Source organism: Cucurbita pepo, chromosome 20 (genome assembly GCF_057944985.1).
Source record: "Cucurbita pepo subsp. pepo isolate OVF chromosome 20, ASM5794498v1, whole genome shotgun sequence".
Lineage (NCBI taxonomy): Eukaryota > Viridiplantae > Streptophyta > Magnoliopsida > Cucurbitales > Cucurbitaceae > Cucurbita > Cucurbita pepo.
Genome location: NC_141817.1, coordinates 11573999 through 11590283, shown reverse-complemented (window position 1 = coordinate 11590283; position 16285 = coordinate 11573999).

Sequence of the window (16285 nt, the reverse complement as noted above, 5' to 3'; positions counted from 1 at the left end):
GTTTTAGTATCATACCATATCCATTAAAGATGGTCCTAAGTGAAAAATATGGAAGAAAAAAAACATTTACTCGTGTCGATAAGACTTCCCAACCTCAACCCTTATGAAAAGACCCTCATGGAGGCACCCGAATCAGTATCGGAAAAACCTTTGTTTCTCTCGATATTTTTCGACGAATCTGTAAGGAACGGTCAAGATTAAGAACCTTACACATATAATTGGTGAAAATACGAATTTTTTTCACTTTCGCTTCCGGGAAATTTTGCACTCAAATTCCATAGGTGTTAACATAGGAACTTTTTTCCCCTTTGGGACAGGGTCGTTAACTCGATCTGAAAAGTTGTTTTCTCGTTTTAGTATCATACCATATCCACTAAAGATGGTCCTAAGTAAAAAATATGTTAGAAACAAAACATTTACTCGTGTCGATAAGACTTCACAACCTCAACCCTTATGAAAAGACCCTCATGGAGGCACCCGAATCAATATCGGAAAAACCTTTGTTTCTCTCGATATTTTTCGACGAATCTGTAAGGAACGGTCAAGATTAAGAATCTTACACATATAATTGGTGAAAATACAAATTTTTTTCACTTTCGCTTCCGGGCCATTTTGCACTCAAATTCCATAGGTGTTAACATAGGAACTTTTTTCCCCTTTGGGACAAGGTCGTTAACTCGATCTGAAAAGTTGTTTTCTCGTTTTAGTATCATACCATATCCATTAAAGATGGTCCTAAGTGAAAAATATGGAAGAAAAAAAACATTTACTCGTGTCGATAAGACTTCCCAACCTCAACCCTTATGAAAAGACCCTCATGGAGGCACCCGAATCAGTATCGGAAAAACCTTTGTTTCTCTCGATATTTTTCGACGAATCTGTAAGGAACGGTCAAGATTAAGAACCTTACACATATAATTGGTGAAAATACGAATTTTTTTCACTTTCGCTTCCGGGCCATTTTGCACTCAAATTCCATAGGTGTTAACATAGGAACTTTTTTCACCTTTGGGACAGGGTCGTTAACTCGATCTGAAAAGTTTTTTTCTCGTTTTAGTATCATACCATATCCATTAAAGATGGTCCTAAGTGAAAAATATGGAAGAAAAAAAACATTTACTCGTGTCGATAAGACTTCCCAATCTCAACCCTTATGAAAAGACCCTCATGGAGGCACCCGAATCAGTATCGGAAAAACCTTTGTTTCTCTCGATATTTTTCGACGAATCTGTAAGGAATGGTCAAGATTAAGAACCTTACACATATAATTGGTGAAAATACGAATTTTTTTCACTTTCGCTTCCGGGAAATTTTGCACTCAAATTCCATAGGTGTTAACATAGGAACTTTTTTCCCCTTTGGGACAGGGTCGTTAACTCGATCTGAAAAGTTGTTTTCTCGTTTTAGTATCATACCATATCCACTAAAGATGGTCCTAAGTAAAAAATATATTAGAAACAAAACATTTACTCGTGTCGATAAGACTTCCCAACCTCAACCCTTATGAAAAGACCCTCATGGAGGCACCCGAATCAGTATCGGAAAAACCTTTGTTTCTCTCGATATTTTTCGACGAATCTGTAAGGAACGGTCAAGATTAAGAATCTTACACATATAATTGGTGAAAATACGAATTTTTTTCACTTTCGCTTCCGGGAAATTTTGCACTCAATTTCCATAGGTGTTAACATAGGAACTTTTTTCCCCTTTGGGACAGGGTCGTTAACTCGATCTGAAAAGTTGTTTTCTCGTTTTAGTATCATACCATATCCACTAAAGATGGTCCTAAGTAAAAAATATGTTAGAAACAAAAAATTTACTTTTGTCGATAAGACTTCACAACCTCAACCCTTATGAAAAGACCCTCATGGAGGCACCCAAATCAGTATCGGAAAAACCTTTGTTTCTCTCGATATTTTTCGACGAATCTGTAAGGAACGGTCAAGATTAAGAACCATACACATATAATTGGTGAAAATACGAATTTTTTTCACTTTCGCTTCCGGGCCATTTTGCACTCAAATTCCATAGGTGTTAACATAGGAACTTTTTTCCCCTTTGGGACAGGGTCGTTAACTCGATCTGAAAAGTTGTTTTCTCGTTTTAGTATCATACCATATCCATTAAAGATGGTCCTAAGTGAAAAATATGGAAGAAAAAAAACATTTACTCGTGTCGATAAGACTTCCCAACCTCAACCCTTATGAAAAGACCCTCATGGAGGCACCCGAATCAGTATCGGAAAAACCTTTGTTTCTCTCGATATTTTTCGACGAATCTGTAAGAAACGGTCAAGATTGAGAACCTTACACATATAATTGGTGAAAATACGGATTTTTTTCACTTTCGCTTCCGGGAAATTTTGCACTCAAATTCCATAGGTGTTAACATAGGAACTTTTTTCCCCTTTGGGACAGGGTCGTTAACTCGATCTGAAAAGTTGTTTTCTCGTTTTAGTATCATACCATATCCACTAAAGATGGTCCTAAGTAAAAAATATGTTAGAAACAAAACATTTACTCGTGTCGATAGAACTTCACAACCTCAACCCTTATGAAAAGACCCTCATGGAGGCACCCGAATCAATATCGGAAAAACCTTTGTTTCTCTCGATATTTTTCGACGAATCTGTAAGGAACGGTCAAGATTAAGAACCTTACACATATAATTGGTGAAAATACGAATTTTTTTCACTTTCGCTTCCGGGCCATTTTGCACTCAAATTCCATAGGTGTTAACATAGGAACTTTTTTCCCCTTTGGGACAGGGTCGTTAACTCGATCTGAAAAGTTGTTTTCTCGTTTTAGTATCATACCATATCCATTAAAGATGGTCCTAAGTGAAAAATATGGAAGAAAAAAAACATTTACTCGTGTCGATAAGACTTCCCAACCTCAACCCTTATGAAAAGACCCTCATGGAGGCACCCGAATCAGTATCGGAAAAACCTTTGTTTCTCTCGATATTTTTCGACGAATCTGTAAGGAACGGTCAAGATTGAGAACCTTACACATATAATTGGTGAAAATACGAATTTTTTTCACTTTCGCTTCCGGGAAATTTTGCACTCAAATTCCATAGGTGTTAACATAGGAACTTTTTTCCCCTTTGGGACAGGGTCGTTAACTCGATCTGAAAAGTTGTTTTCTCGTTTTAGTATCATACCATATCCACTAAAGATGGTCCTAAGTTAAAAATATGTTAGAAACAAAACATTTACTCGTGTCGATAAGACTTCACAACCTCAACCCTTATGAAAAGACCCTCATGGAGGCACCCGAATCAGTATCGGAAAAACCTTTGTTTCTCTCGATATTTTTCGACGAATCTGTAAGGAACGGTCAAGATTAAGAATCTTACACATATAATTGGTGAAAATACGAATTTTTTTCACTTTCGCTTCCGGGCCATTTTGCACTCAAATTCCATAGGTGTTAACATAGGAACTTTTTTCCCCTTTGGGACAGGGTCGTTAACTCGATCTGAAAAGTTGTTTTCTCGTTTTAGTATCATACCATATCCATTAAAGATGGTCCTAAGTGAAAAATATGGAAGAAAAAAAACATTTACTCGTGTCGATAAGACTTCCCAACCTCAACCCTTATGAAAAGACCCTCATGGAGGCACCCGAATCAGTATCGGAAAAACCTTTGTTTCTCTCGATATTTTTCGACGAATCTGTAAGGAACGGTCAAGATTAAGAACCTTACACATATAATTGGTGAAAATACGAATTTTTTTCACTTTCGCTTCCGGGAAATTTTGCACTCAAATTCCATAGGTGTTAACATAGGAACTTTTTTCCCCTTTGGGACAGGGTCGTTAACTCGATCTGAAAAGTTGTTTTCTCGTTTTAGTATCATACCATATCCACTAAAGATGGTCCTAAGTTAAAAATATGTTAGAAACAAAACATTTACTCGTGTCGATAAGACTTCACAACCTCAACCCTTATGAAAAGACCCTCATGGAGGAACCCGAATCAGTATCGGAAAAACCTTTGTTTCTCTCGATATTTTTCGACGAATCTGTAAGGAACGGTCAAGATTAAGAATCTTACACATATAATTGGTGAAAATACGAATTTTTTTCACTTTCGCTTCCGGGCCATTTTGCACTCAAATTCCATAGGTGTTAACATAGGAACTTTTTTCCCCTTTGGGACAGGGTCGTTAACTCGATCTGAAAAGTTGTTTTCTCGTTTTAGTATCATACCATATCCATTAAAGATGGTCCTAAGTGAAAAATATGGAAGAAAAAAAACATTTACTCGTGTCGATAAGACTTCCCAACCTCAACCCTTATGAAAAGACCCTCATGGAGGCACCCGAATCAGTATCGGAAAAACCTTTGTTTCTCTCGATATTTTTCGACGAATCTGTAAGGAACGGTCAAGATTGAGAACCTTACACATATAATTGGTGAAAATACGAATTTTTTTCACTTTCGCTTCCGGGAAATTTTGCACTCAAATTCCATAGGTGTTAACATAGGAACTTTTTTCCCCTTTGGGACAGGGTCGTTAACTCGATCTGAAAAGTTGTTTTCTCGTTTTAGTATCATACCATATCCACTAAAGATGGTCCTAAGTTAAAAATATGTTAGAAACAAAACATTTACTCGTGTCGATAAGACTTCACAACCTCAACCCTTATGAAAAGACCCTCATGGAGGCACCCGAATCAGTATCGGAAAAACCTTTGTTTCTCTCGATATTTTTCGACGAATCTGTAAGGAACGGTCAAGATTAAGAATCTTACACATATAATTGGTGAAAATACGAATTTTTTTCACTTTCGCTTCCGGGCCATTTTGCACTCAAATTCCATAGGTGTTAACATAGGAACTTTTTTCCCCTTTGGGACAGGGTCGTTAACTCGATCTGAAAAGTTGTTTTCTCGTTTTAGTATCATACCATATCCATTAAAGATGGTCCTAAGTGAAAAATATGGAAGAAAAAAAACATTTACTCGTGTCGATAAGACTTCCCAACCTCAACCCTTATGAAAAGACCCTCATGGAGGCACCCGAATCAGTATCGGAAAAACCTTTGTTTCTCTCGATATTTTTCGACGAATCTGTAAGGAACGGTCAAGATTAAGAACCTTACACATATAATTGGTGAAAATACGAATTTTTTTCACTTTCGCTTCCGGGAAATTTTGCACTCAAATTCCATAGGTGTTAACATAGGAACTTTTTTCCCCTTTGGGACAGGGTCGTTAACTCGATCTGAAAAGTTGTTTTCTCGTTTTAGTATCATACCATATCCACTAAAGATGGTCCTAAGTTAAAAATATGTTAGAAACAAAACATTTACTCGTGTCGATAAGACTTCACAACCTCAACCCTTATGAAAAGACCCTCATGGAGGAACCCGAATCAGTATCGGAAAAACCTTTGTTTCTCTCGATATTTTTCGACGAATCTGTAAGGAACGGTCAAGATTAAGAATCTTACACATATAATTGGTGAAAATACGAATTTTTTTCACTTTCGCTTCCGGGCCATTTTGCACTCAAATTCCATAGGTGTTAACATAGGAACTTTTTTCCCCTTTGGGACAGGGTCGTTAACTCGATCTGAAAAGTTGTTTTCTCGTTTTAGTATCATACCATATCCATTAAAGATGGTCCTAAGTGAAAAATATGGAAGAAAAAAAACATTTACTCGTGTCGATAAGACTTCCCAACCTCAACCCTTATGAAAAGACCCTCATGGAGGCACCCGAATCAGTATCGGAAAAACCTTTGTTTCTCTCGATATTTTTCGACGAATCTGTAAGGAACGGTCAAGATTGAGAACCTTACACATATAATTGGTGAAAATACGAATTTTTTTCACTTTCGCTTCCGGGAAATTTTGCACTCAAATTCCATAGGTGTTAACATAGGAACTTTTTTCCCCTTTGGGACAGGGTCGTTAACTCGATCTGAAAAGTTGTTTTCTCGTTTTAGTATCATACCATATCCACTAAAGATGGTCCTAAGTTAAAAATATGTTAGAAACAAAACATTTACTCGTGTCGATAAGACTTCACAACCTCAACCCTTATGAAAAGACCCTCATGGAGGCACCCGAATCAGTATCGGAAAAACCTTTGTTTCTCTCGATATTTTTCGACGAATCTGTAAGGAACGGTCAAGATTAAGAATCTTACACATATAATTGGTGAAAATACGAATTTTTTTCACTTTCGCTTCCGGGCCATTTTGCACTCAAATTCCATAGGTGTTAACATAGGAACTTTTTTCCCCTTTGGGACAGGGTCGTTAACTCGATCTGAAAAGTTGTTTTCTCGTTTTAGTATCATACCATATCCATTAAAGATGGTCCTAAGTGAAAAATATGGAAGAAAAAAAACATTTACTCGTGTCGATAAGACTTCCCAACCTCAACCCTTATGAAAAGACCCTCATGGAGGCACCCGAATCAGTATCGGAAAAACCTTTGTTTCTCTCGATATTTTTCGACGAATCTGTAAGGAACGGTCAAGATTAAGAACCTTACACATATAATTGGTGAAAATACGAATTTTTTTCACTTTCGCTTCCGGGAAATTTTGCACTCAAATTCCATAGGTGTTAACATAGGAACTTTTTTCCCCTTTGGGACAGGGTCGTTAACTCGATCTGAAAAGTTGTTTTCTCGTTTTAGTATCATACCATATCCACTAAAGATGGTCCTAAGTTAAAAATATGTTAGAAACAAAACATTTACTCGTGTCGATAAGACTTCACAACCTCAACCCTTATGAAAAGACCCTCATGGAGGAACCCGAATCAGTATCGGAAAAACCTTTGTTTCTCTCGATATTTTTCGACGAATCTGTAAGGAACGGTCAAGATTAAGAATCTTACACATATAATTGGTGAAAATACGAATTTTTTTCACTTTCGCTTCCGGGCCATTTTGCACTCAAATTCCATAGGTGTTAACATAGGAACTTTTTTCCCCTTTGGGACAGGGTCGTTAACTCGATCTGAAAAGTTGTTTTCTCGTTTTAGTATCATACCATATCCATTAAAGATGGTCCTAAGTGAAAAATATGGAAGAAAAAAAACATTTACTCGTGTCGATAAGACTTCCCAACCTCAACCCTTATGAAAAGACCCTCATGGAGGCACCCGAATCAGTATCGGAAAAACCTTTGTTTCTCTCGATATTTTTCGACGAATCTGTAAGGAACGGTCAAGATTAAGAACCTTACACATATAATTGGTGAAAATACGAATTTTTTTCACTTTCGCTTCCGGGAAATTTTGCACTCAAATTCCATAGGTGTTAACATAGGAACTTTTTTCCCCTTTGGGACAGGGTCGTTAACTCGATCTGAAAAGTTGTTTTCTCGTTTTAGTATCATACCATATCCACTAAAGATGGTCCTAAGTTAAAAATATGTTAGAAACAAAACATTTACTCGTGTCGATAAGACTTCACAACCTCAACCCTTATGAAAAGACCCTCATGGAGGAACCCGAATCAGTATCGGAAAAACCTTTGTTTCTCTCGATATTTTTCGACGAATCTGTAAGGAACGGTCAAGATTAAGAATCTTACACATATAATTGGTGAAAATACGAATTTTTTTCACTTTCGCTTCCGGGCCATTTTGCACTCAAATTCCATAGGTGTTAACATAGGAACTTTTTTCCCCTTTGGGACAGGGTCGTTAACTCGATCTGAAAAGTTGTTTTCTCGATTTAGTATCATACCATATCCATTAAAGATGGTCCTAAGTGAAAAATATGGAAGAAAAAAAACATTTACTCGTGTCGATAAGACTTCCCAATCTCAACCCTTATGAAAAGACCCTCATGGAGGCACCCGAATCAGTATCGGAAAAACCTTTGTTTCTCTCGATATTTTTCGACGAATCTGTAAGGAATGGTCAAGATTAAGAACCTTACACATATAATTGGTGAAAATACGAATTTTTTTCACTTTCGCTTCCAGGAAATTTTGCACTCAAATTCCATAGGTGTTAACATAGGAACTTTTTTCCCCTTTGGGACAGGGTCGTTAACTCGATCTGAAAAGTTGTTTTCTCGTTTTAGTATCATACCATATCCACTAAAGATGGTCCTAAGTAAAAAATATGTTAGAAACAAAACATTTACTCGTGTCGATAAGACTTCACAACCTCAACCCTTATGAAAAGACCCTCATGGAGGCACCCGAATCAGTATCGGAAAAACCTTTGTTTCTCTATATATTTTTCGACGAATCTGTAAGGAACGGTCAAGATTAAGAATCTTACACATATAATTGGTGAAAATACGAATTTTTTTCACTTTCGCTTCCGGGCCATTTTGCACTCAAATTCCATAGGTGTTAACATAGGAACTTTTTTCCCCTTTGGGACAGGGTCGTTAACTCGATCTGAAAAGTTGTTTTCTCGTTTTAGTATCATACCATATCCATTAAAGATGGTCCTAAGTGAAAAATATGGAAGAAAAAAAACATTTACTCGTGTCGATAAGACTTCCCAACCTCAACCCTTATGAAAAGACCCTCATGGAGGCACCCGAATCAGTATCGGAAAAACCTTTGTTTCTCTCGATATTTTTCGACGAATCTGTAAGGAACGGTCAAGATTAAGAACCTTACACATATAATTGGTGAAAATACGAATTGTTTTCACTTTCGCTTCCGGGCCATTTTGCACTCAAATTCCATAGGTGTTAACATAGGAACTTTTTTCCCCTTTGGGACAGGGTCGTTAACTCGATCTGAAAAGTTGTTTTCTCGTTTTAGTATCATACCATATCCACTAAAGATGGTCCTAAGTCAAAAATATGTTAGAAACAAAAAATTTACTTTTGTCGATAAGACTTCACAACCTCAACCCTTATGAAAAGACCCTCATGGAGGCACCCAAATCAGTATCGGAAAAACCTTTGTTTCTCTCGATATTTTTCGACGAATCTGTAAGGAACGGTCAAGATTAAGAACCATACACATATAATTGGTGAAAATACGAATTTTTTTCACTTTCGCTTCCGGGCCATTTTGCACTCAAATTCCATAGGTGTTAACATAGGAACTTTTTTCCCCTTTGGGACAGGGTCGTTAACTCGATCTGAAAAGTTGTTTTCTCGTTTTAGTATCATACCATATCCACTAAAGATGGTCCTAAGTAAAAAATATGTTAGAAACAAAACATTTACTCGTGTCGATAAGACTTCACAACCTCAACCCTTATGAAAAGACCCTCATGGAGGCACCCGAATCAGTATCGGAAAAACCTTTGTTTCTCTCGATATTTTTCGACGAATCTGTAAGGAACGGTCAAGATTAAGAATCTTACACATATAATTGGTGAAAATACGAATTTTTTTCACTTTCGCTTCCGGGCCATTTTGCAATCAAATTCCATACGTTTTAACATAGGAACTTTTTTCCCCTTTGGGACAGGGTCGTTAACTCGATCTGAAAAGTTGTTTTCTCATTTTAGTATCATACCATATCCACTAAAGATGGTCCTAAGTAAAAAATATGTTAGAAACAAAACATTTACTCGTGTCGATAAGACTTCACAACCTCAACCCTTATGAAAAGACACTCATGGAGGCACCCGAATCAGTATCGGAAAAACCTTTGTTTCTCTCGATATTTTTCGACGAATCTGTAAGGAACGGTCAAGATTAAGAATCTTACACATATAATTGGTGAAAATACGAATTTTTTTCACTTTCGCTTCCGGGCCATTTTGCACTCAAATTCCATAGGTGTTAACATAGGAACTTTTTTCCCCTTTGGGACAGGGTCGTTAACTCGATCTGAAAAGTTGTTTTCTCGTTTTAGTATCATACCATATCCATTAAAGATGGTCCTAAGTGAAAAATATGGAAGAAAAAAAACATTTACTCGTGTCGATAAGACTTCCCAACCTCAACCCTTATGAAAAGACCCTCATGGAGGCACCCGAATCAGTATCGGAAAAACCTTTGTTTCTCTCGATATTTTTCGACGAATCTGTAAGGAACGGTCAAGATTAAGAACCTTACACATATAATTGGTGAAAATACGAATTTTTTTCACTTTCGCTTCCGGGAAATTTTGCACTCAAATTCCATAGGTGTTAACATAGGAACTTTTTTCCCCTTTGGGACAGGGTCGTTAACTCGATCTGAAAAGTTGTTTTCTCGTTTTAGTATCATACCATATCCACTAAAGATGGTCCTAAGTAAAAAATATGTTAGAAACAAAACATTTACTCGTGTCGATAAGACTTCACAACCTCAACCCTTATGAAAAGACCCTCATGGAGGCACCCGAATCAGTATCGGAAAAACCTTTGTTTCTCTCGATATTTTTCGACGAATCTGTAAGGAACGGTCAAGATTAAGAATCTTACACATATAATTGGTGAAAATACGAATTTTTTTCACTTTCGCTTCCGGGCCATTTTGCACTCAAATTCCATAGGTGTTAACATAGGAACTTTTTTCCCCTTTGGGACAGGGTCGTTAACTCGATCTGAAAAGTTGTTTTCTCGTTTTAGTATCATACCATATCCATTAAAGATTGTCCTAAGTGAAAAATATGGAAGAAACAAAACATTTACTCGTGTCGATAAGACTTCCCAACCTCAACCCTTATGAAAAGACCCTCATGGAGGCACCCGAATCAGTATCGGAAAAACCTTTGTTTCTCTCGATATTTTTCGACGAATCTGTAAGGAACGGTCAAGATTAAGAACCTTACACATATAATTGGTGAAAATACGAATTGTTTTCACTTTCGCTTCCGGGCCATTTTGCACTCAAATTCCATAGGTGTTAACATAGGAACTTTTTTCCCCTTTGGGACAGGGTCGTTAACTCGATCTGAAAAGTTGTTTTCTCGTTTTAGTATCATACCATATCCACTAAAGATGGTCCTAAGTCAAAAATATGTTAGAAACAAAAAATTTACTTTTGTCGATAAGACTTCACAACCTCAACCCTTATGAAAAGACCCTCATGGAGGCACCCAAATCAGTATCGGAAAAACCTTTGTTTCTCTCGATATTTTTCGACGAATCTGTAAGGAACGGTCAAGATTAAGAACCATACACATATAATTGGTGAAAATACGAATTTTTTTCACTTTCGCTTCCGGGCCATTTTGCACTCAAATTCCATAGGTGTTAACATAGGAACTTTTTTCCCCTTTGGGACAGGGTCGTTAACTCGATCTGAAAAGTTGTTTTCTCGTTTTAGTATCATACCATATCCACTAAAGATGGTCCTAAGTAAAAAATATGTTAGAAACAAAACATTTACTCGTGTCGATAAGACTTCACAACCTCAACCCTTATGAAAAGACCCTCATGGAGGCACCCGAATCAGTATCGGAAAAACCTTTGTTTCTCTCGATATTTTTCGACGAATCTGTAAGGAACGGTCAAGATTAAGAATCTTACACATATAATTGGTGAAAATACGAATTTTTTTCACTTTCGCTTCCGGGCCATTTTGCAATCAAATTCCATACGTTTTAACATAGGAACTTTTTTCCCCTTTGGGACAGGGTCGTTAACTCGATCTGAAAAGTTGTTTTCTCATTTTAGTATCATACCATATCCACTAAAGATGGTCCTAAGTAAAAAATATGTTAGAAACAAAACATTTACTCGTGTCGATAAGACTTCACAACCTCAACCCTTATGAAAAGACACTCATGGAGGCACCCGAATCAGTATCGGAAAAACCTTTGTTTCTCTCGATATTTTTCGACGAATCTGTAAGGAACGGTCAAGATTAAGAATCTTACACATATAATTGGTGAAAATACGAATTTTTTTCACTTTCGCTTCCGGGCCATTTTGCACTCAAATTCCATAGGTGTTAACATAGGAACTTTTTTCCCCTTTGGGACAGGGTCGTTAACTCGATCTGAAAAGTTGTTTTCTCGTTTTAGTATCATACCATATCCATTAAAGATGGTCCTAAGTGAAAAATATGGAAGAAAAAAAACATTTACTCGTGTCGATAAGACTTCCCAACCTCAACCCTTATGAAAAGACCCTCATGGAGGCACCCGAATCAGTATCGGAAAAACCTTTGTTTCTCTCGATATTTTTCGACGAATCTGTAAGGAACGGTCAAGATTAAGAACCTTACACATATAATTGGTGAAAATACGAATTTTTTTCACTTTCGCTTCCGGGAAATTTTGCACTCAAATTCCATAGGTGTTAACATAGGAACTTTTTTCCCCTTTGGGACAGGGTCGTTAACTCGATCTGAAAAGTTGTTTTCTCGTTTTAGTATCATACCATATCCACTAAAGATGGTCCTAAGTAAAAAATATGTTAGAAACAAAACATTTACTCGTGTCGATAAGACTTCACAACCTCAACCCTTATGAAAAGACCCTCATGGAGGCACCCGAATCAGTATCGGAAAAACCTTTGTTTCTCTCGATATTTTTCGACGAATCTGTAAGGAACGGTCAAGATTAAGAACATTACACATATAATTGGTGAAAATACGAATTTTTTTCACTTTCGCATACGGGAAATTTTGCACTCAATTTCCATAGGTGTTAACATAGGAACTTTTTTCCCCTTTGGGACAGGGTCGTTAACTCGATCTGAAAAGTTGTTTTCTCGTTTTAGTATCATACCATATCCACTAAAGATGGTCCTAAGTAAAAAATATGTTAGAAACAAAACATTTACTCGTGTCGATAAGACTTCACAACCTCAACCCTTATGAAAAGACCCTCATGGAGGCACCCGAATCAGTATCGAAAAAACCTTTGTTTCTCTCGATATTTTTCGACGAATCTGTAAGGAACGGTCAAGATTAAGAACCTTACACATATAATTGGTGAAAATACGAATTTTTTTCACTTTCGCTTCCGGGCCATTTTGCACTCAAATTCCATAGGTGTTAACATAGGAACTTTTTTCCCCTTTGGGACAGGGTCGTTAACTCGATCTGAAAAGTTGTTTTCCCGTTTTAGTATCATACCATATCCATTAAAGATTGTCCTAAGTGAAAAATATGGAAGAAACAAAACATTTACTCGTGTCGATAAGACTTCACAACCTGAACCCTTATGAAAAGACCCTCATGGAAGCACCCGAATCAGTATCGGAAAAACCTTTGTTTCTCTCGATATTTTTCTACGAATCTGTAAGGAACGGTCAAGATTAAGAACATTACACATATAATTGGTGAAAATACGAATTTTTTTCACTTTCGCTTCCGGGAAATTTTGCACTCAATTTCCATAGGTGTTAACATAGGAACTTTTTTCCCCTTTGGGACAGGGTCGTTAACTCGATCTGAAAAGTTGTTTTCTCGTTTTAGTATCATACCATATCCACTAAAGATGGTCCTAAGTAAAAAATATGTTAGAAACAAAACATTTACTCGTGTCGATAAGACTTCACAACCTCAACCCTTATGAAAAGACCCTCATGGAGGCACCCGAATCAGTATCGGAAAAACCTTTGTTTCTCTCGATATTTTTCGACGAATCTGTAAGGAACGGTCAAGATTAAGAACCTTACACATATAATTGGTGAAAATACGAATTTTTTTCACTTTCGCTTCCGGGCCATTTTGCACTCAAATTCCATAGGTGTTAACATAGGAACTTTTTTCCCCTTTGGGACAGGGTCGTTAACTCGATCTAAAAAGTTGTTTTCTCGTTTTAGTATCATACCATATCCATTAAAGATGGTCCTAAGTGAAAAATATGGAAGAAAAAAAACATTTACTCGTGTCGATAAGACTTCCCAACCTCAACCCTTATGAAAAGACCCTCATGGAGGCACCCGAATCAGTATCGGAAAAACCTTTGTTTCTCTCGATATTTTTCGATGAATCTGTAAGGAACGGTCAAGATTAAGAACCTTACACATATAATTGGTGAAAATACGAATTTTTTTCACTTTCGCTTCCGGGCCATTTTGCACTCACATTCCATAGGTACATAGGAACTTTTTTCCCCTTTGGGACAGGGTCGTTAACTCGATCTGAAAAGTTGTTTTCTCGTTTTAGTATCATACCATATCCACTAAAGATGGTCCTAAGTAAAAAATATGTTAGAAACAAAACATTTACTTGTGTCGATAAGACTTCCCAACCTCAACCCTTATGAAAAGACCCTCATGGAGGCACCCGAATCAGTATCGGAAAAACCTTTGTTTCTCTCGATATTTTTCGACGAATCTGTAAGGAACGGTCAAGATTAAGAACCTTACACATATAATTGGTGAAAATACGAATTTTTTTCACTTTCGCTTCCGGGCCATTTTGCACTCAAATTCCATAGGTGTTAACATAGGAACTTTTTTCCCCTTTGGGACAGGGTCGTTAACTCGATCTGAAAAGTTGTTTTCTCGTTTTAGTATCATACCATATCCACTAAAGATGGTCCTAAGTAAAAAATATGTTAGAAACAAAACATTTACTTGTGTCGATAAGACTTCCCAACCTCAACCCTTATGAAAAGACCCTCATGGAGGCACCCGAATCAGTATCGGAAAAACCTTTGTTTCTCTCGATATTTTTCGACGAATCTGTAAGGAACGGTCAAGATTAAGAACCTTACACATATAATTGGTGAAAATACGAATTTTTTTCACTTTCGCTTCCGGGCCATTTTGCACTCAAATTCCATAGGTGTTAACATAGGAACTTTTTTCCCCTTTGGGACAGGGTCGTTAACTCGATCTGAAAAGTTGTTTTCTCGTTTTAGTATCATACCATATCCATTAAAGATGGTCCTAAGTGAAAAATATGGAAGAAAAAAAACATTTACTCGTGTCGATAAGACTTCCCAACCTCAACCCTTATGAAAAGACCCTCATGGAGGCACCCGAATCAGTATCGGAAAAACCTTTGTTTCTCTCGATATTTTTCGACGAATCTGTAAGGAACGGTCAAGATTAAGAACCTTACACATATAATTGGTGAAAATACGAATTTTTTTCACTTTCGCTTCCGGGAAATTTTGCACTCAAATTCCATAGGTGTTAACATAGGAACTTTTTTCCCCTTTGGGACAGGGTCGTTAACTCGATCTGAAAAGTTGTTTTCTCGTTTTAGTATTATACCATATCCACTAAAGATGGTCCTAAGTAAAAAATATGTTAGAAACAAAACATTTACTCGTGTCGATAAGACTTCCCAACCTCAACCCTTATGAAAAGACCCTCATGGAGGCACCCGAATCAGTATCGGAAAAACCTTTGTTTCTCTCGATATTTTTCGACGAATCTGTAAGGAACGGTCAAGATTAAGAACCTTACACATATAATTGGTGAAAATACGAATTTTTTTCACTTTCGCTTCCGGGCCATTTTGCACTCAAATTCCATAGGTGTTAACATAGGAACTTTTTTCCCCTTTGGGACAGGGTCGTTAACTCGATCTGAAAAGTTGTTTTCTCGTTTTAGTATCATACCATATCCACTAAAGATGGTCCTAAGTAAAAAATATGTTAGAAACAAAACATTTACTTGTGTCGATAAGACTTCCCAACCTCAACCCTTATGAAAAGACCCTCATGGAGGCACCCGAATCAGTATCGGAAAAACCTTTGTTTCTCTCGATATTTTTCGACGAATCTGTAAGGAACGGTCAAGATTAAGAACCTTACACATATAATTGGTGAAAATACGAATTTTTTTCACTTTCGCTTCCGGGCCATTTTGCACTCAAATTCCATAGGTGTTAACATAGGAACTTTTTTCCCCTTTGGGACAGGGTCGTTAACTCGATCTGAAAAGTTGTTTTCTCGTTTTAGTATCATACCATATCCATTAAAGATGGTCCTAAGTGAAAAATATGGAAGAAAAAAAACATTTACTCGTGTCGATAAGACTTCCCAACCTCAACCCTTATGAAAAGACCCTCATGGAGGCACCCGAATCAGTATCGGAAAAACCTTTGTTTCTCTCGATATTTTTCGACGAATCTGTAAGGAACGGTCAAGATTAAGAACCTTACACATATAATTGGTGAAAATACGAATTTTTTTCACTTTCGCTTCCGGGAAATTTTGCACTCAAATTCCATAGGTGTTAACATAGGAACTTTTTTCCCCTTTGGGACAGGGTCGTTAACTCGATCTGAAAAGTTGTTTTCTCGTTTTAGTATCATACCATATCCACTAAAGATGGTCCTAAGTAAAAAATATGTTAGAAACAAAACATTTACTCGTGTCGATAAGACTTCCCAACCTCAACCCTTATGAAAAGACCCTCATGGAGGCACCCGAATCAGTATCGGAAAAACCTTTGTTTCTCTCGATATTTTTCGACGAATCTGTAAGGAAC